At 45.2% G+C, this 20891-nt stretch overlaps 1 protein-coding gene across 9 annotated transcripts in view; it reads right to left on the reverse strand.

The window, feature by feature from the left end:
- Positions 1-20891, reverse strand: part of Foxn3 (forkhead box N3) — a 373587-nt gene that overhangs the window by 250795 nt on the left and 101901 nt on the right. For 4 of the 9 annotated variants that reach the window (XM_006516239.4, XM_030246927.1, XM_006516232.4 and 1 more), the window contains one exon: positions 9150-9234. The gene's annotated coding sequence lies outside the window, so the exon portion shown is untranslated. Of the gene's footprint in view, positions 1-9149; positions 9235-16874; positions 17135-20891 lie in introns of those variants that run through there. The other 5 variants (XM_030246929.1, XM_030246928.1, XM_006516233.3 and 2 more) reach the window with 3 other exon arrangements.

Below are 20891 nucleotides of genomic sequence, written 5' to 3' on the forward strand. Positions count from 1 at the left end.
TACTAGGCAAGCACTCTACCAGAGGCGCACTAGCCCTGGCTCCAGATCCTCTTACTATGCTGATGCTATCATTGGTGGAACTCCAAGCATTGAATATAGTCCTGAGACTGGGCCCAACAGACTCAACCCCAGATTAACATTCCATTATCCATGGAGGGCCTTCAAATGCATTTACAGGAGATGGAGTGTATTAATCACGGTGACACATGAGGACACACGAGGGTGACAGGTACAGTGCAGGCCAGCAGGCATCATCACACTGCTCATGGCAATCAGGGGGATAGCCTCTCTCTGTCACTGCATGGGGTGGGATAGCCAGATGTCACCCTCGAGATAAATATGTGAATGCATAGTCTTAACCCAGAGTGCTATGAACAGATGCCCACTCGTCTTTTCCACTCTCCTGAAGCCAGGAAGAAAGTCTTAATTGCTGGTATGCCTCTAATACCTGCTAATCTTCCTTTTAATAAAGATAAGCCCTGGGCTTTGGGCCTCCAGTAAACGGCAATCTGAGACCGAAAGGAGGCTAGACGAGGAGGAGACAAAGCAGCATCAAGAAATAGGAGCAAGAGGAGAGCCAAGGGTCCGCAGATACAGATTTCACACAGCAGCGAGACTGCAAACTCGGGGGCTCATTTTTTAACCTCAGTAATGAAGTCATTAGGGGGCATTTCTGCACACACGTACAACGCTACAACACTAACCTGCATGGTACAGCCTGCTGCACACCTAGCCTGGGTAACTGCATTGTTCGTCATTCTTACACTACAGGCTTAAACAGGACATTGCCAGATTGAACACTGTGAGCCACAGGTTTTTTTTTGTATAAGTGACTGGGGATGGGATAAAAATGTGGTCACTGTAAAAGGTGAATTTAAGGTATGCCTGGCACTGCCTGACCCCATGGCATCTTGGGACTTCACTGTAGCCTTGGTTCTGAACACACAACACAGGGGGTTTGTATCTCACACACTGTCATATCATACATACATGCTGTCACAGAACACAGCAACAATAAACATGGTCTCAGCTCATTTGAGACTGCTAGATGCTATAACTGCATAAACATAATGGCTTAGCTAGGAATCAAAGGCCTTTCTTATTTCCCTACCACCACTGCCTTACATGTTAAGCATCAAATCAGTACACCCCTGGATGAGGAAGGTGTTGGAATGTTTGTCTTTCTAAATTGATACTTGAATGTCTGACTTGAGTTTCAAGGAAAAATATTGAGTTTCACCTTGGGATTAGGGGAGAATTTTCAATAATTCTAAGACTTAATTCATTATATAAAAGTTTTTAATAATTCTAAGATTTGCTTTGTTATATAAAATAAATAAGTACATCCATCTAATTAGTATGCAAACTGCTTTTGCCCTCTATAGATGATAAAATCCCATTATAGCCAGGGAGTTATTTTTAAATAAATTTTATGATTTATGAACAGCAACTATTTAATTTTTTTGTGTACCAATTTAATTTACTTACATACCCAGTGTCCTATAATATCTCTCAGGCTAAAAGGAGACACAAGTGGAAAAACTTTAGCTTGTCCTGCGAAAGACAGGTACAACAAGCCTTCTGCACGTGAGGTAGGCGAGCATAGAAAGAGTGCAATGAAAATCGGGCAGTAATAAGAGCTTGCTGACGGGAACCTGATAGAGCTGTCTCCTGAGAAGCTCTGCCAGTGCCTGACAAATACAGAAGTGGATGCTCACAGCCATCCATTGGACAGAGCACAGGGTCCCCAATGGAAGAGCTAGAGAAAGGACCCAAGGAGTTGAAGGGGTTTGCAGCCCCATAGGAGGAAGAACAATATGAACCAACCAGTACCCCCAAAGCTCCCTGGGACTAAATCACCAACCAAAGAGTACACATGGTGGGACTCATGGCTCCAGCTGCATATGTAGCAGAGGATGGCCTAGTCGGGCATCAATGGGAGGAGAGGCCCTTGGGTCAACCCTGAGTTCTTCTGTATGCTCTTCCACTGTGCTACCGCTCAGCTACATACACCCCAGACTCATAGATTTATTACTAGTTATTTCTTATTTCTCCTTCCACTTACAAATCCTTGCTGGCTAAGGTGGCATGTGCCATTAATCCCAGTCCCCTGGAGGCAGAGGCAGGTAGATCTCATAGTTTAAAGCCAGCCAGGTTCATAAATCAAGTTCCAGTGCTAAGCGACACCCTATCTTAAAACAGTAAAAAGGAATCTCACACTTCACATTTCCTCATCTTCTTCAGAGAACCTTTTGTGAAATGCCCTTTCTCGGATGTCATAAAGCCATTAGAAACAAAAAAGGGCTGGGCATGGTAGCATATGCCTTTAAAAACCAGCACTAGGGAGGTAGAGAAGGGCTGATCTCTGTGAGTTCGAGGCCAACCTGGTGTACAAAGCAAGTTCCAGGACAGCCACAGCTGTTCTTATACAGAGAAAGCCTGTATCAAAAAACAAACAAAACAAAACAAACAACAAACCAGAAATCCACACATTTTATAAAGGACTCATTTTCATTCCAACCCTTGATAAGAGCATAGTGTATAAACTTCTACTGGAAATTACTTCTAACTAAACAATGTCTGACTATACTGGCTGAGAACCTATCAGCAGAGAGAATGGCCTTCTTTGCAGGCAGGAGTAGCCGAAACAAGAGCCAGAGTTCCCTTCCATGGGTCTTAATTCACCCCCTAGCTAGCCAGGACCACCAAAGGGAAGCAACTCACAGGCACTCGCAGAAGACAATGACCATGTATATTAATGTGGCCTGCACCGGGCCCACACTTATGTGTAAACAGCCATCTGTTAAATATTTAAATATTTATGGTCAAATATTTAAAGGCAATTTTAAATAAAACAATGGAAAGAAAAAGAAATCCCGAGACAGACATAAAAAACATCAAACTCCCTTATTGCTTGAGAACAGGCTAGCTGGTTTCTCCATCTTTATGAACAGCTTACAAAGGGCATTAACGACTAAGAGTTGTTTGTTAAATGAATAAGTGAAAGAATGCTCATATTTGATTTGCTATCTTTGATACATAGAAAAGTCAGTTGACTTTAACATCTTTTAGATCAAGCCACATTTAAATTAAATATATATTTAATCTCACAATTTTCAGTCTGGCCCATCCAGGTTACATCAACTAGAAGAATTTTAAGAGTTACCATAAACTAAGTAGTACCTCCTGAGCAGCATGCTAAGTACTTAATGAGTTATTTAATTTTCCTATCATCTCCATAAAGTAAACAAGTTTCAGAAATTATGTCCAAGGTCATTTGGCCAGGAAGCAGAAAGGATAAGTCCCAGGATGTATTAGTTACTTGCCTGCTGCTGTGATAAAATCTTTAACAAAGGCAACTGGGGGAAGGGGTTCTCTGCTCACACTGTGAGCGTACAGCCTGCGGAGGAAGGGAAGCCATGGAGGTAGGGGCAGAGGCTGGTGAGGCTGGTGGCTACATTGTATCCAAGATTAGGAACCAAAGGATGCTTCTGCTCAGCTTCCTTCCCCCTATTTAATCAGTCTGGGTCCTCGGCTCGTAAAAAAGGCATCCTCTATATTTAGAGTGGGTCTTCCCACACCAATTAACCTAATGTAGAACCTTCCAGGAAGACATGCCCAGAGGTTTGTTTCTATGGTGATTCTAAATCCCACCTCCCACCCCCAAAGTTGACAATCTAGATTAGTCATCACAGGGAGTAACAACATGGATCCGCTGCTTTAGACTGGGTTGGTAGGACCACTCCCTAAAAACAGCCTTAGCATACATTTTCAGACTTATATTTGTTGATTAAAACCAGCCCTCCTCCCGTCCTCCCCCACTGTCCTGGAAGCCAGGGTTGTTTTCATTCGGTCTGACAATTGCATTTGGCCTCTCAATCTCGTCAGCCATCAATCAGTCCGCAGCTCTAGAACAGCCCAGAAACACTATCACTCAATTCTACCTGCCCTCTCCCCAGCATGAGCAGATCTTTGACTGGAACAAAATAAGCTGTCCAGAATGTCCAACCCGGCCCCTTAGCTGAAGCCCGAGCTGGAGCTGATGACACGACAAGTGGAATCTGCCCATGGCTCACTCTGCTGCTCTCTTGTTTTGTGACTCCCATGGCCTTCAAATTTCTTGATATGTATCTTATAAATTCCCACCCCCTCCAAATGATGGGGACCAGCAAGCAAACGAGAGAGTAAAAGTACTTTCTGAACAAATCAAATCACTTCTAGAGTAAAGATGTTAGAGTCATCCTTTGAAACAGGGCAGGGTGTGGTAACTGCAGCCAGTCTTCACCAGGCCTAAGCATCCAGCCGCTCTGGTGTGTGCATGGCTTTTATGAATCAAATGTTCCCAGGGAACACCTGGAGTCCTTATGGAAGGTGCAAACAGGGCAGGCAGCAGGCACATGGCCTGGAGGTCTCAGAGTCAGATCTTGGGAGACTTCTGTAGCTTGGCTTTTGTTTTATAATATTTGGGTTTCATTTATGACTGAAGCATGACTTTCTCTGGTAATGAGTAACTCGTGGCTAAGATTAATTGCCTAACTGTAATTACATTTGCCTTGCGTACCACATGTTGTAAGCAAGCCACCAGGGCACCAACTAGGGCAAGGAGCTGTGGCTGTTCTAAGAGTTTTAGTGTCTGAGTATTTCACCATCCCCAAAACACAGGACTCTGGCCTCTCTTGTCCAAAAAAAAAAAAAAAAAAAAAAAAAAAGACTCGAAATCACAGAGAATCACACAGATAGGACTTTTACAACCTAACCAGCCATCTCTGCTTCCTCACGCAGCAGCCTCCATTTTGAACCTGAGTTTCTTTTCTGCTTTCTGGACTCTCTCATTTTCTCCAATGTATTCATTCAGGGGAGGGGGAGGACGGAGCCATAAATGTCATTTCATATTCTAAGCAATTTGCTATAGGCAACTACACCATTACTTTGTACAAATAAATTTACATAAATCATTATTAGAATGCTCTATCTTGGCAACACTATTTGGTTCCCAGAGCACAAATTAAATGCATGCTTAAAGTGGAATATTTTAAAGTTATTTCTATATTGTTTATGAGACAAGATTAGAAGTTTCTACCTAGTTTTTCTTTCAGAACGGGCGCATTTTCTTTTTGTTTGTACATCTCCGAAGCACGTGTGTGAGATCCCGAGGGGGATCGGTGGGGGGGGGGTGTGTGTGTGTCTTGAAGCAAGCAATGCAAGCTGACTGTCACATGTGGCTCCGTGGTGAGCCACTGGTCCTTCTGAGCTCGTGTGCTTGGTTCGGAACACTAACGAGGAAGCATTTAGGGAAATGACCACATGGTCTTGCATTTTGTTGAACAGTTTTTTGCTTAATACGCTTTTGTCCTGCAGGCTTTCTGGTCTGTGTTGACTGTGGTTAGGCCTTTCATTCGGATATGGTCCCATGGAGCCCGAGCTGGTTTGGAACTTAGCTACAGAAGTCTCCCAAGCTCTGACTCAGAGACCTCCAGGCTGCGTGCCTGCTGCCTGCCCTGTTCACACCTTCCATAAGGACTCCAGGCGTTCCCTGGGAGCGTTTGAATACTCACTGGAGTATTCCCAGTGTATACAGTGTTTCAGACTAAGCCTAAGACTTTCATATGCTAGGCAGGCACTCCACCAACCAAGGTCTACCTCCAGTCCCCCAACACGCTTTTCTATTTTATTTATTTCATCGTTTTTAAAGTTTTTTTTTAATTTATGTATGTGTGTGAACCTGCACCAATGTCTGTGCATGTGTGTGCAGAAGCCAGGAAACCAGAATAGGCTGTCCAGGCAATGGAACTGGAGTTGTGGGCAGTGATAAGAGCCCCCATGAAGGAGCTGGGAGCTGAATCCCAGTCCTCTTCAAGAGCAGTCAGTGCTCTTTTTGTTGATTGTTTGTTTGTTTGTTTCAAAACAGGGTCTCACTATGTAGCCTTGGCTGTCCTGGGACTCACTATGTAGAATAGGCTGGCCTCCAACTCATATTCACCTTACTCTGTCTCCCAAGTGCTGAGATTAAAGGTGTGTCTGGCAGACAGTAAGTGCTCTTAACCATGTATTCTCCAGCACTGATATAGTCAAACAGTTACTGTTTATTTATTATCATTGTAAGTATACGTATGAGTGCATGTGCGCGTGTGTGTGTGTGTGTGTGTGTGTGTGTGTGTAAGAGAGGGCATGCCTACCATGTGCATACGGAGGTCAGAGAACAACCTTACAGAGTCAGTTATTTTCTTCCATCTTTACTTGGGTTAGGGGACTGAATTTGGACTCTGGTCATCTGGCCTGCATCGTTTGGCAGCAAGTGCCTTTACCCACTAAGCCATCCTGCCAGCCCCACAGGATGTACTTTTAAAAAAAAAGATTTATTTATATTATGTATATGGGTGTTTTGTCTGATTGTCTGTCTGCATACCAGAAGAGGGAATTGGATTCTGTCCAGTGATAGACAGTTGTGAGCAGTCATGTGGGTGATGGGAATTGAACCTTTGACCTCTGGAGGAGCGGCCAGTGCTCTTAACCACCGAGCCATCTCTCCAGCCCCCTGGATGCCCGTTTTAATCTTACTAGGCTACAGCTTTCCTTGGCTCAGCCAGTCAGGCACTCGTATCTCCAGTTTTAACTACAGATTTCCCTCCAGTGTCGTACAATCCTACCAGCTTGGGAAAAAACATTGGCAAAATGAAAAGAGCTTATTCACGGTAGCCGTGCAACACTCACTTGATTTAAACCCAAAATATTTATTTGCTTTCAAATAAAAGCGCTCATATCTAGTGCCAAAGAAAAAGAAAAAAGTTCTGAGATGCAAGAATAGCATTAATTTGATACCCATCTACTCCAACATCAAGGTCATTCCAGGAAGCCTGGTACTTTATGTGAAAACCAGATTAATAAATAGTACACTCTGGTTCCTGAAATGAAATCGCTCCGATGATGTATTTAGATTTAATTGAAACTTACAGATACCTGGAAAGTCCAGCTAGTGTGTGGCTGATCCGGTGTCTCTAGGAAATCCCTCCACCCTCCCCTTCCTACGTTAGTCTGCTCATTGTCTGACCAGATTTTCTTAATGGGGAACAAGTCCCACATCTCAAATTTTGCAAGAGTGGGTGTCACACCACTGTTTAGGCCAGGAGGCAGCAAACTTCTGCAAAAGGTCAGATGGTAAATATTCTATGGTGTGTGCTCTGCCTAGGCAGCCTCCTCATTGGAGTGCAAAAGCTGCCTTCATCATGCAGGATGAATGAATACAGGACTATGCCCCGAATAAAGCCCTACTAACCCTACTTAAGTGTCGATTCCATACAGGGTCCCAGGCAACACAAGCTCGAACTAACTGTGTTGTGGAGGATGACATTACATTTCCAACTTCCTGCCTGCACACCAGGTGCTGGGCTCCCAGGCAGGTGCACCACACTTGGGTTTGATATTCAGGGTTAGGGAGTAAGACTGCTAAGCCTCAAATCCTGGGATAAACAGCTTAGCTGCCTATTTAATATATCAATAATATATCAGACCTGACCACTGAGTTATCCCAGCATCCCTCAGGCCCTACCTGCTATAGGATATGGCTGGCACCCCCTATCCTCTACCTCCGCCCGCCCCCACCTACCTGAACCAACTCTTCAGCCCAGGGGCTGGGCTGCCCTCCCCTCCAGAGGCTCCTCCCTATATAATCTAGCCATTTTAGTTACCCACCTTTTTTTTTTTTTTTTTTTTTTTTTTTTGGTGAGACAGGGTTTCTCTGTGTAGCCCTGGCTGTCCTGGAACTTACTCTGTAGACCAGGCTGGCCTCGAACTCAGAAATTCACCTGCCTCTGCCTCCCAAGTGCTGGGATTAAAGGCGTGCGCCACCACGCCCAGCTTTTTTTGTTTTGTTTTGTTTTTTTTTGTTTTTTGTTTTTTAACCTTAGCTTGAAAATGTCACCTTTGAAGGCCAGGTACTGGCCCTGCACAGTGTCTGTTTCATCCAGGGCCTCTCATCAGGCTGTAGGTAATCCAAAGCACGTCGAGGATGGAGGGGTGAGCTTTGGAGAGAGGAGTGCAGGAAAAAGCACCATGCCAAAGCTATACAACAGTGGTGCTGTCCCCAGGCAAACCCCCTTGGTCACAGGATGGCGTTTCTCCCAAGTAGCTCTACTCCAGGATCTTAGGCAGCCCAGGCCTTGAGGGGAACTCTGACTTTGGCTGGGACAGAGACGAGGGATTAGACAGCTGTGCATCCTCTGGGCACACTGAGGGCTCAGCCCTGCCTTCCTGCCTAAGTGTCATGTCCTCCTTCCTACCTCTCTCTGCCTGGCTGAGTGATCCTCAGAGACTAAGTCATCTGAGATGCTTCTACCCTCACAAATCCCTTTGACAGTCACTTCATCCTCCGATCTGGAAGTCTGTGGGTTCTCTGAAGCAGAGTCCTGTACTGAGTGACCAGCCCCTGCTCCACACGGAGCCCTTCCGCCTGCCATGAACTGTGAACCTGGCATTCCTGAGCAATCCCTGAAGATTGGAAAACTGCCTTGTGCTTCCTCACCCAATCTGCCCCAAGCACAGAAAACGGACACTCAGAACTCTCCTCTGGACACAACTGGGACAACATCGGAAGGAGGAAGACAGTTGCACATGGCATTCTGGGAAAGGTGGTGATGAACATAGTGGAGGCACTACTTAGGTTCTAGTCTGTCTCCACATGAAAATTCCCAGCAATGTTCGTGTGGTCTCATGGGTCCAAGACACACAGAATTTTAAATAAAGATGTGACTCAAGGTCTTCCAATTATCTTAATGCCTAAGCTGGATTGACCACCTTGTCAGTCTATCAGCAGCGTAAACGGATCATTAAGAAGATTGGAGGACGGCTGGAGAGATGGCTCAGTGGTTAAAGAGCACTGACTGCTCTTCCAGAGGTCCTGAGTTCAAATCCCAGCAACCATATCCAATGCCCTCTTCTGGTGTCTCTGAAGACATCGACAGTGTACCCACATACATGAAATAATAAAATCTTAAAAAAAAAAAAAAAAGAAGATTGGAGGAAGAACAGCAATGGGGGAGGGGGGAGACAATCAACTTGGTATTTGCATATAAATATAGCTGTGGTATTTCATTGATTTCCTCGATCTACTGAGGTTTGGTGGCTGGGGAAGGACCAGGAGAGAGAGTGATTACCTGAGTCAGAATGGGTCCAGGTCAGCATCGCTCCAGAAAGGACAAAGGTGTCTTCATAATCACTAGGCGACACTTCCAGAGGCTGCTGGAGTGGAGCAGAAGGGAGACAGGATTAGACTAAAGAAGCAGAGAGTCCTCACAGCCACAACGCGCGTCCTCTCTGGCCTGACCCCAGACAAATGACACTCTTCAGTGAAAAGCAGGTTGCCAGAGTGCCTCTCAGTTCTTGGATAGTTGGCGAAGGAGTGAGAAGCCTTCAGGATGGAGTGGTTTTGAAACTGCTTCTGGGGCACAAGAGGGCCCAGAAATTTGAAAATACATGCCATAGACATTGTGACATTATTTGATTTGCTACAAAAGCCATCTAGACATTCCTGAGACCACTTTTCTTTATCACAGCGACTTCTTTTTTTTTTTTTTAAATTGGGATTTATTTCATCTACATTTCCAATGTTATCCCAAAAGTCCCCTACACCCTCCCACACCCACTCCCCCACCCACCCACCCCTACCTCTTGGCCCTGGCATTCCCCTGTACTGAGGCATATAAAGTCTGCACGACCAATGGGCCTCTCTTTCCACTGATGGCTGACCAGGCCATCTTCTGATACATATGCAGCTAGAGACAAGAGCTCTGGGGGGGTACTGGTTAGTTCATATTGTGTTCCACCTATAGGGTTGCAGATCCCCCCAGCTCTCATAGCGACTTCTGAAATACTTGTCTGTCTAAAGGAGAGCTGCCAGAGGCCATGTGTTCAAGGCCAACCTCGATCCACTGGGCAGCCGTAGTGTTCAGGCTGTAACATTAATGATTCTTTTGCTGGAAAATGCATTCTCTCTAGTCCTGGTAGAGACTAGCCTGATTAACCCACAAGTTAGTGGGTCACAGTTAATAACCCTGGACAATAGAAAAGTGGGCACATGAGATGATGATTTCTGCTGGAAGATAATTTTTGGCATCTAATGCCTTAAGAATGGCAAATCAGGGGGCTGGAGAGATGGCTCAGTGGTTAAGAGCACTGACTGCTCTTCCGAAGGTCCTGAGTTCAAATCCCAGCAACCACATGGTGGCTCACAACCACCTGTAATGAGATCTGATGCCCTCTTCTGGTGTGTCTGAAGTCAGCTACAGTGTACTTAAGATATAATAAATAATAAATAAATCTTAAAAAAAAAAAAGAATGGCAAATCAGTGGCTTCTCTAGGCATGGTATTATCCTGTGATGGTTGGTATGAGCATGATAGGAAATTGTCATTACACCAGTGGCTCTCAAACAGGACCCTGGAACAGCAGCAGCATCTAAGGCCTTTCCTAGAAAGATGAAAATCTTAGCCCTGATCCCGGTTCTACTGACTTAGAATGTTGGGAGGAGAGGGCGGAGACCAGTGTTCTCATGCGCCCTGTACGTGCCTCTGATCTTAGATCATCCATTCATCCATTCATACAAAGGCATTGATCCCGGTATACAATAAAATCTTACCCTACTCTATTTCATGTCTAAAACATAATTAAAGACAGAATACTGAGGAAGGATTGGACAGGGAGGAAGAAGATATGGAGGAGTTCCTTCTAAATGTGTTACCCTCTCAGGAAGACACAAGCATCAAACACCAGAGAGTGTTTGGTTTGGCTTTTTGGTTTTTGGTGTTTTTTTGTTTGTTTGTTTTTCACCTTGGTTAGAGGACTCCAGGGAAGGCACTTGTCTCTCTCTAGTTGGGGTTAGGATGAAGTGACAGATTTGTCTTAAGACAATGGCAATAATTATGAACCTTTAGATTAGAACAGGGTGGGTGGCAGGAAGTGGAGTAACATGATGCTATTCAAGTCTGAAGCTCTGAGTTCAAGCTCATGTGAGAAACTAGAATCTATGCAAAAAACTGGACGCAGTTGTGGGTATCTGGGCTTCCAGCCCACCTACTGAGAGATGGGAGGCAGAGACAGCAGACTTTCAAAAAAGCTCTCAGGCTGTCAAGCCCAGAGTGTGCTTCACAGCAGCAGAAAGGAGAGACCCTGTCTCCAAGAGGTGAAACTCTAGAACGCTGTTCTCTTACTTCCAATGTGTGAGCACGTACACACACACACACACACACACACACACACACACACACACTTGCATGTACATTCACACACCAAATAAACATTTCTTGAAATATCAGAATCTGACTGCTGGGTTGGCAGCTCAGTTGACAGAATGTGTGCCCAGCTCTGGGAAGTTCTGGTTTGATTGCCAGCATCATGTGTAAAAACTGACACAGTGGCCCATGCCTGTACTCCCAGCACTTATGAGGTAGACACAAGAAAATCAGAATTTTAAGGTCATTTTTAGCTACGTATCAAGTTGGAGGCTACCCTGAAATATATGAGACTGTCTCAAACAAACAAACAAACAAACACTAGATGGGGCAGGAGAATACAGGCAATGCCCTAATTTGACTCTTCTTTGAGATACTCAGTCACCACATCTGGCAGATAAACGAGGAACTTGAAGATCTGAGTGAACCAAGGTCAATTCCAAATCCAGAGAGGTGAGAGCAAGGGAGCCATGGCTTCCAATCCCTAAGTAAAGGCCACTCAGCCTGCACACGTGGCTTATGCTTAGAAACCCTTGTCTATGCCCAGTTTGGTTTTTAGATTTTATGTTTTATATTCACTACTCTGCATTTTTCCACAAGGGAGACTCAACTGCTTCAAGGATTCACAGTTCATGGTCCACCCAGAAGGAACACAAAAGGAAGTGTTAAGACAGGCACAAGAATCTGGACGTCATTGCAGCCAGGGGACATTTCTGCCAAGGGGAGACGTCCTGACACCTTCTTGGTTTTGACATTATAACCATTATAAGCATCTCAGGTTGACTGTGGTTTGCATCTGGCCCACCCAAGCTAAACTCACAGTCAACATCTCCATCCAGTTGGAGAAATGGAACATTTGTGTTCAGTTGTTGTTCTCACTTCTAGAACATAAAACATAAGTAGAAGGTGACATGGCTTCATTTCTTGACATCAGCTATCAATGACGGGACTTGACGCCATACCAAGGCTTCAATTGAAAATTTTAGAAATCAGAAAGAACTCTGAATATCTCCTTGTTCATTATGACTCTTCGTTCTAACCATGCAAATACCTAACTATGAGCAAGGTCTGGATCCCCTACATCCCACTTTTTAATTTTATACAAAAGAGGTATTAGGAAAGATGTTGGTAGCTTATTCTTATAATAATAGGAGGCTGAGCCAGGAGGGTTAGGGCTAGGATAAAGCACTTGCCCCCCAAGTCTGACACCCCTAGTTCAATCTTAAGAACCCACATTTAAAAAAAAAAGAGCCAGATGTGGTGGCACACATCTGTAATCCCAGCACTCCTGCAGGGAGAAGTGAAGTCTACAGTGAACCAGCAGTCAGCAATTAGCAGCAGAAACAAGAGATCTTGCCTCTAAACACAGCGCAAGGAGAGAGATGACTCCCAAAGAGGTTGTCCTCTGGCTCCTAGGCACACCCTGTGACACTCACACACCAAACAGACCTTTTTTTAAAAAGGAGGAAAAGAGAGACATTGACCTGTCTCACCTTTGTTCAAACTGAGATAAGGAAACAGAAGAAGCTGCTGTGCAGATCGTAGCTCGCAATCTCGCAGACTCCACTCTTTATTGAGACCTTGGGTATTAATCACCGATGTGGTATTATATCAGCCTTTGAAAATACAGGACGCAAACCTTCCGTATGCCCTCAAGACTTTCCCTTTCAAATGTTTGCAGATATAGCAGTTTTGAGGAACAAACTTGGTATCAACCAAGCCATTCTCCCTAGAAACATTTCAAGGTAAATTCCTTCCTCAGAATTTTTTTTTTCCCATCAAATGTTCTGCCTCTGACCACAGCCAAGTATCCAGTTATCTTTCAGCAGCTCCTGAGAGCACAGCTCAGCCTTCAGCAACACCGACATATACGACGGTGATAATTTATCGCCTCTGCAGTAGTTTAGTCCCAGATGGACCATTTACTAATTTATTTCCATATGTAACTGACAGAGAGATTAATCAGGCTTCCAACTCAGAAACCTGAATTGTGTGCTATTCCCTAAACAGGCTAACTCTGGGAAAGAGTTATTTCTATTTACATAGAAAGCTTTCCTTAAAAGCTGCTGATATTGGGGGTGGGTGGGTATGGGGGACTTTTGGTATAGCATTGGAAATGTAAATGAGCTAAATACCTAATAAATAATGGAAAGAAAAAAAAATAAAAAAAAAGCTGAAAGACAAAAAAAAAAAAAAAGAGAAAAAAAAAAAAGCTGCTGATACATGCCCATACACACACACACACACACACACACACACACACACACACACACACACCCTTTCTGAAGTCGCACACTCCTGTTCACCCGGAGGTCTGACTCTTTTGAGTGTCGTGGGCTTCACATAGCAGTAATGTCTGATGTAACAATGGGCAGACAGGAGCCCAGAAACAACCCAAATGCCACCATTGGACCCAGTGGCAGCCTTGTGTCCCTCCCTGTTTGCAAGGTCGGGGTCTCAGATTTCTGAAACCGAAGACCTCTTTTTGCCCCGGCACTGTGCCCATCTGGCCAGGACAGCGGTGCTCGGGCACTGGAAAGTCTGAGCTTTCTTTTTTTCCACTCTTTTTAAGGGTCTGAACTTGACTAAACTCGGCAGCTGCTGTGTCCTGCTGTGTCCCCGTGGAGGGGACATCTAGCTCCCCTTGGCTCACTTCTCAGTGCACTTTTGTTTTTAATTTAACCCAATAATACTAGCCTTCAGTGAAGGGCTGACTAATGTCATTGCTGGATGACGGTGTTTGTAGAGGGAGCCAATCCAGATGCAGGAACTGACTGGTAGTCCATGATGAAACCCAAAGCCACACCTTTCAAGGCTCTACAGACAGGACCACAGACACCCTCTCAGCTGGGCTCCGATGAACCCTGCCACTGGAAAAAAGTACCGTAACTGAGTTTCGCAGAGACATACCTGCTTTGAACCCCAGAAGTAGAGGCAGGAAGATCATGAGTTCAAGGTCAATCTGGGCAATACAGTGACTCCGTACTGTAGCAAAAACCAAACTAAACCAAACCGACCAACAAACAAACCCTGTTCTCTGCTCTCATTTGAGCAATGTTGCCCTGGGAAGGCCTTTTATCTCTACAGTTTTAGGACTTTACAAAAAAGAAGAAAAACAACCAGCCACTTGTTACTATGTTTAGCTGGTGCCAAGCAGTAGGGAATTTGTAATTATCTGAACTCGAACAAATGAGTGCAGATGCTTGATGCTGTGACAGACATGGCCTCAGTGCTCTCTCTGATCTGGAGACGGTCACACGAAGTATAACTTTAAGTTTTAAGAACTTGGTCAAATACAAAAGTTGGAAGCTGATCTAGGTGCTATAAAATCTGCCAAAGTAAGGAAGTCACAGCCTTTAATAGGCTATAACTTGCTGGGCGGTGGTGGTACACACGCCTTTAGTCCTAGCACTCAGGAGGCAGAGGCAGGGAGATCTCTGAGTTCGAGGCCAGCCTGGTCTACAAAGTGAGTTCCAGGCCAGCCAGGCCACACAGAGAAACCCTTTCTCAAATCCCACTCCCCACCACCAACACCAAAAGGCTACAACTGAAGGTCTAATGCTTTTGGGGACTGAATGTACAATGTCCCCATGGTGTTTGAACATTTGGTCACCAGCTGGTGGCACTCCTTGGAGAGGTTACGGAATCCTTAGGAGGTGGGGCATAGCTGGAAGAAGTGGGGCACTGGGAAGTGAAGAGGAAGCTTGAGGTCAGTAGCCCGCTTGGGCTTCTAGCCTGGTTTCTGCTTCCTCTTCCGCACAGATGTGAGCACCTGAGTAGCTCCAGCTGCAGATTCCCTGCCTCTGCGGAGCCGCCGCCTCCAAGTCCTCCCCATCACAACGAACCTCCTCCCACCGTGAGCCAAAATAAATCTCTCTTCCCTTTAGTCTCTCCTTGTTGGATAACTGGTACCCACGAGGAGAAAAGTAATGTATCCCAAAAGCTCACTGTGTAACTCAGGATGACCTGGCCCTTCTGATGATGCTGCCCCTGAGAACTAGTGAGCTGAAGCCAGGATGGCAGGCAAGTACCACTGTGCCTGCTTTGTGTCTCTTTATTCTTATGAAAGAGTTAGAACAAAGCAACACACATGGATACACACACACACACATATGTATACACACACACACACACACACACACACACACAATCACCTCAAAAACAAAAGTGGAACTGGCCATCCTTGTTTATCCTGAGTCATTCTCTAAGACTTTGTTTATTTGCAACTGAGTCCTGGCGAATGAGCCGAAGGTTTCTAGGACCCTTCCTACCTACATGAGGCCGAACCTCATGTGAACTATCAGACCAATGGCATTCAGCCCCTCTAGTGGCAGTTCCCTGCACCGATCACAAGAACCCCTGCCAAGGAAGTCACCCTCTATGGGCTGCAAAGCCAGGCTGGCATCTAATGCCTCAACTGTGGTGAGAACGGGAGTGGGCAGAAGGCTCCTACAAGAACCACCCTGCCTTTGGTGTGAGCCACCACGGGTAAGTTTCCCTTCCCACCTGGGGCTGCTGAGACCGACCGTGCATGTGCTTGCATAGCTTCAGAACTCATTCCATTCAGGACCATAAGAAGGTAGGACCTATCTACCCGCTGGGGGGTTGCTCATGCCAGCCTTCACATCCCTAGTTTATAATTCAAAACCTGTCCCAGTTCTCCACATGCCCAGGTGTTCAGCAGCTCGGAGTCCCCCAGAGGTGGTCTCTTAACATCTATTCAAATAATTACTATGAGGGATAATATGCAGTAGGGGCTGTAGATCATCTCCTGTGCACATAAAAAAAAAAAAAGTCTCATACAGACTCAAAGCATCAATACATCACATTCTGTAAAAGCTCTCCTAAGGTCAGAAAACTAACCTTCAAACGACTAGATTATCTCACATGACTGTTCTGTTTTGCTTTCTCTCCACTGGTGCAAGATTAATAAAACTAGAGTATAAGGTAAATGTAAGTTTAAGCAGAATAACGAGCACAGAGGAAAATATTTTGACATCAAGAACTCAGTATAAATTAGCTATAACATACTTGAAAGCTCCTGTAACCATAACGTGCACATTGAAATCCATTAACCTAACACCTGGGCTGCTATTCAAAAGTAGGTTTCCGGCAATGTAAATAAACGGCCATTCCAACAGTCCTCCTAAATTACTGTACAATTTGGTCGCAGAGTCACAAGCTCACACAGTCTATCCTCTGTGCTTGGCTGCTCTCTAGCCACCACTGAAGTCATCTCAGGCTACAATGTGGCGGCATAATATAAACAGAGACCAGCAAGGAAGACTCAAAAGTAACAGGCAATGTCAAAAATAAACCAGGGTCATCCAGGGAAGAACAGGGATATTTTATATAAGCACTCTGAAAAAGACAATGGAGCCCCGACCCTCTTTTAACTGCACCCCTAATTAGCCTTCATGCTCCCCACCTGATCATTTTTATATAAAAGCAATTTCCACAGCCACACATTCAAAAGACCTCAGTTGCTGTAAACTCAGCAGCTGCTAAAAATTCTGTTGTACATCAGATCTGCTTAAAGGCTCGGCTATTTTCAAACAAGCCTTCCATTCTTATCCTACCATTATCACCCCTCCAAAATGTTAGCCTCACTGTCTGCATCCCCCTATGCCAGCTGCCCAAGCCATTTTCTTACCTCTGTCACTCACATTTGTTTCCTCTGATGATATTTACCCAAGCAAGGGCAATTGTTTGACTGGCAGCTTGCAACTTTCAACTTTGCTGTCATGCAAAAGGGAAAAGCCATAACAACCCCTGACACACTGCTCGGCTCAGCTCTACATGTCCGAATCCACCCCTAGATTTTAAATTCTTTTACACTTACTTAATATAGTGCGTGCCGCCTGTCCGCTGATGCGATATCAGAAACCTGCAAGCTACTATTTCTGCAACTGTGTCACTGTAGATAGTCTGAAACATGTACGTAGCTGTTGCCATGGAAACAAACACAGCTAGGGTAGAGTGCCACGCTGTGTTAATTCCTTCACCCATGAACCCCAGGGGAATGCTAACATTCATCTTCTTTCTCCTGTCGTCTCACACTGCTTTAATATATATTTTTTTTAATATTATCAAATGATGTACTAAACACATACGGCACACCTGGAAATTCGGATGGCTGAAATGAGCCTTGGTACCAACCCAGCCTGTTGGGTGTCTGCTGAAGGTGGTACTGCTCTGCAACAGATCTTTCCTGGGAGGAAAGGAGAACTTTCTCTTCCTTTTACAATGATATGGGACGAGCCTCTTGTTCTACCTAAGAATGGTGACCGAGGAAGTACACTGGAAAAAAGATATCATCAGATCTGCCCTCCTGATCAGCTCTGTGACGGGTGGAGGCAGACCTTGAAAACTTTCTGTTCATCGTTCCCCACCAGCACCAGGGAGTGACCACAGGGCCTTGTGCACACCAAGCAAGCACTTTCTCACCGCTACATCCCCAGACCTGAGACCTTGCAAACTTTTCTGCAATAGATCCAAACTAAGAGTTATACTCCTGCTTGACCTGATCTGTGCTCACAGGCTCTAAGCCCCATCATTCTAATTAGGCAAAAGCCGAACCTCTCAGCGATGACTTGACTCATTCCAGTGGGTCTCTGCTCTTAAACCCGTATCAGAAGATATAAAAATTCGTGACAGAGTGAGGAGCTGGAACCTGGTCACCCAAAACAACAGACTGGGATGGCCCTGCAATCGGCGTGTTCCCTTCTGTGCTTCAGGTTCAGACCCCCTGCCCTTATCGATGCTCAGACACATGGAGAAAAAGCCAAACACTTTCATTATACCTAGAAGTCAAAATGGGCATTGAACCACCTTCCTATTATTCAAATGGGCCAGTTGCTTTAAATATTGGGGTTATTCTCATCACGGTAGACAAAAATAAGCTGCTGAAAATCTTAATTACATCCTATCCCTTGGGCTAGTTAATAATATTCAATCTAGATGAAAATGGCCACATTTTAGATTTGCATGCTGATGTGCCTCACTTGAATACCATTTCCCCACTAAACAATCAATTGGAGGCTTTAAGAGCGCAGCTCCGTGACCCTGAACTGGCACATTTGAAAGAAACCACTACTTTATCGGCAGGGATTATGGTAAAATGATCCCATAAAAGATGAGCAAATTTTCCCATTACTTTCCTAAATTGAATCATTCTTGGCTCTTTACTATGATAATAATGATCATCTCATCCCTAAGATAAAAGCAAAACAGAAAATAGATACATACACCTTACCAGTTAAGGGAATATATGTCACTTTCACAAAGCCTTCTCAAGATGATGTTAGGAGGAAGGGTCTGGGGAGATGGCTCCGTGGGTAAAAACACTTCCCTGCACACACCTGGCAACCCGAGCTTGATCCCCAAAAGTCACAGAGAAAGCCAGGTGCATATCTGTAAGCCTGGCACTCTTACAGTGAGATGGGAGACAGGACAATCACCCAGAAGCTCACAACCCAGATGGTCTGGAGGACATGGGGAAATGACAGAAACAACAAGAGAGATCCTGTCTTGAAACGAGGTAGAAGTTTCAAGTGAACTCCTGAGAACTGTCTGTCCTCTGACCTCCATGCAGGGCTGTCCCCATTCCTCTAACATCACCGAGCATCTTCACCTAGGTCACCATCCATTTGTGACCATGACAGAGTCTCACGAACTAGGTAGGTCTTCTCTGACCTAATCGAATGCTCCCTCCATGGCCACGCAGTCCCCAAGTGCAGCAACCAGGCGGCTGGTTACCTTATAACCACAGTAACCCTACTCAGGGGAGGAGAGATACCAAGTGTCAGGTTAAATGGTTTGGGGTTACCTGGGGCTGGTGGTTGAGGTTCAACTCTTCTTTGCCCTTACTTCACCTAAGGGCTGGGGAATAGGGCTCAGCCATCAGCTGAGTTCCGCACCCCGACCAAACAGACCAGCCTGGCCTCAACTTCTTACCCAGGAATTCCAGTCTCGGGTCAGACACCAGTCCTCAGAGAGGGCCTCGAGGACCCCTGGGACTGTGAAGTTGAATGGAGGGTTGACAAGGGGCAGCAGTAATGACTTGATCAAGCTCTCAAAGGGGATCTGACATCCTAGGCTTATATTGTAGACCAATTTCTTGTGGTGTGGTGACCCCTAACTATAAAACTATCTCGTGGTTACTTTATAATTGTCATTTTGCTATATAAATATCTGACATTCAGGATATCTGATTTGTGGCCCCTATGAAAGGGTCATTCAGCCCCCAAAGGGGTCATGTCCCACAGGTTGAGAACCGCTGCTGTAGACTGTGCCCTAGACTTCTTACTTTGTTTGTTTGTTTTTATTTTCAAGACAGGGTTTCTCTGTGTAGCCCTGGCTGTCCTGGAACTCACTTTGTAGACCAGGCTGGCCTCGAACTCAGAAACCCGCCTGCCTCTGCCTCCCGAGTGCTGGGATTAAAGGCGTGCACTACCACGCCCGGCTTTTTAAGACTGAGTAATAGGTCCTCATATGGATGTACCACATTTTGCTTACTAAGTCATTGGTAGGTAGACATTGAGGTTGCTTCCATATTTTCACCATTATGAGCCATGCTATGACGCTATTAGAAATATGGCTGTGTAAATACCTTACTAATACCCTGCTCTCAGGTCTTTAGGATATTCACAGAAGTGAAGTCGATGTTGTAGATCTAGTTTTAATTTTTTTTTTTGAATGATCACTCTCATGTTTTCCATGGCAGCTGTACCATTTATATCCCCCACAAACAATGCATAAGGTCTCCAATGTGCCACACCCTCACCAGAGTTTGGTATTATCTGTTCCGTGAACCTGCTTTCTTTTGTTTCATTGATAGTAGTGAGATGAGGTAGTATTCAGTTTTGATTTACATTTCCCTATTTGTGCCTTTTTGCATGTTTATTGGCTACTTACATGTCTTTGAAAAACTGTCTACTCAGCCAGGCAAGGTGGTGCACGCCTTTAATCCCAGCACTCGGGAGGCAGAGGCAGGCGGGTTTCTGAGTTCGAGGCCAGCCTGGTCTACAAAGTGAGTTCCAGGACAGCCAGGGCTATACAGAGAAACCCCATCTCGGAAAAAAAACAAAACAAAACTGTCTACTCATGTGCTAGGTTCATATTTTTATATGTATGCATGTATTGTGTGTGTGCATACCATGGCTCACGTGTGCAGGTCGAGGGCAGCTCGTGGGAGCTGTGGGACCCATGTGAATCTGGGGAATTGAACTCAGTTCATCAGGCTTGCTGGCAAATGCCTTGCCCTGCTGAACAATCTCATCAACCATTAGTGCCATCTTTGAATCTTTCTATATTCTGAGTTTATCCCCTCTTCATATGCTCTGCAGATATGTCCCCATCCTGGGGGTGACATCTAATTTGGTTGTCTTTTCCATACCCATGGCCCCTAGAGCAGGAAAAGCCCATTTCCTCAAGACATGGGTTGTTCACTTCCTCTTCCTACATTGCCCTGGGCGCCAACTACCAACTGGATCTGGCTCTGCCATCTTTGGGTGGCAAGGGTTCTTCAGGTCAGTTGGTCAGTCGGTCCATGAAGCAGCAGAGCCTTGATTATGGGTAATATTCTGGGAGGAAATTCAGGATGCTGGTGGGGAAACCTGATATCGTCACAAGGACACCCCAATCAAGGTCAGTCATTGGATCTTCCATG

Source organism: Mus musculus, chromosome 12 (assembly GCF_000001635.26).
Source record: "Mus musculus strain C57BL/6J chromosome 12, GRCm38.p6 C57BL/6J".
In the NCBI taxonomy this organism is placed as follows: Eukaryota; Metazoa; Chordata; class Mammalia; order Rodentia; family Muridae; genus Mus; species Mus musculus.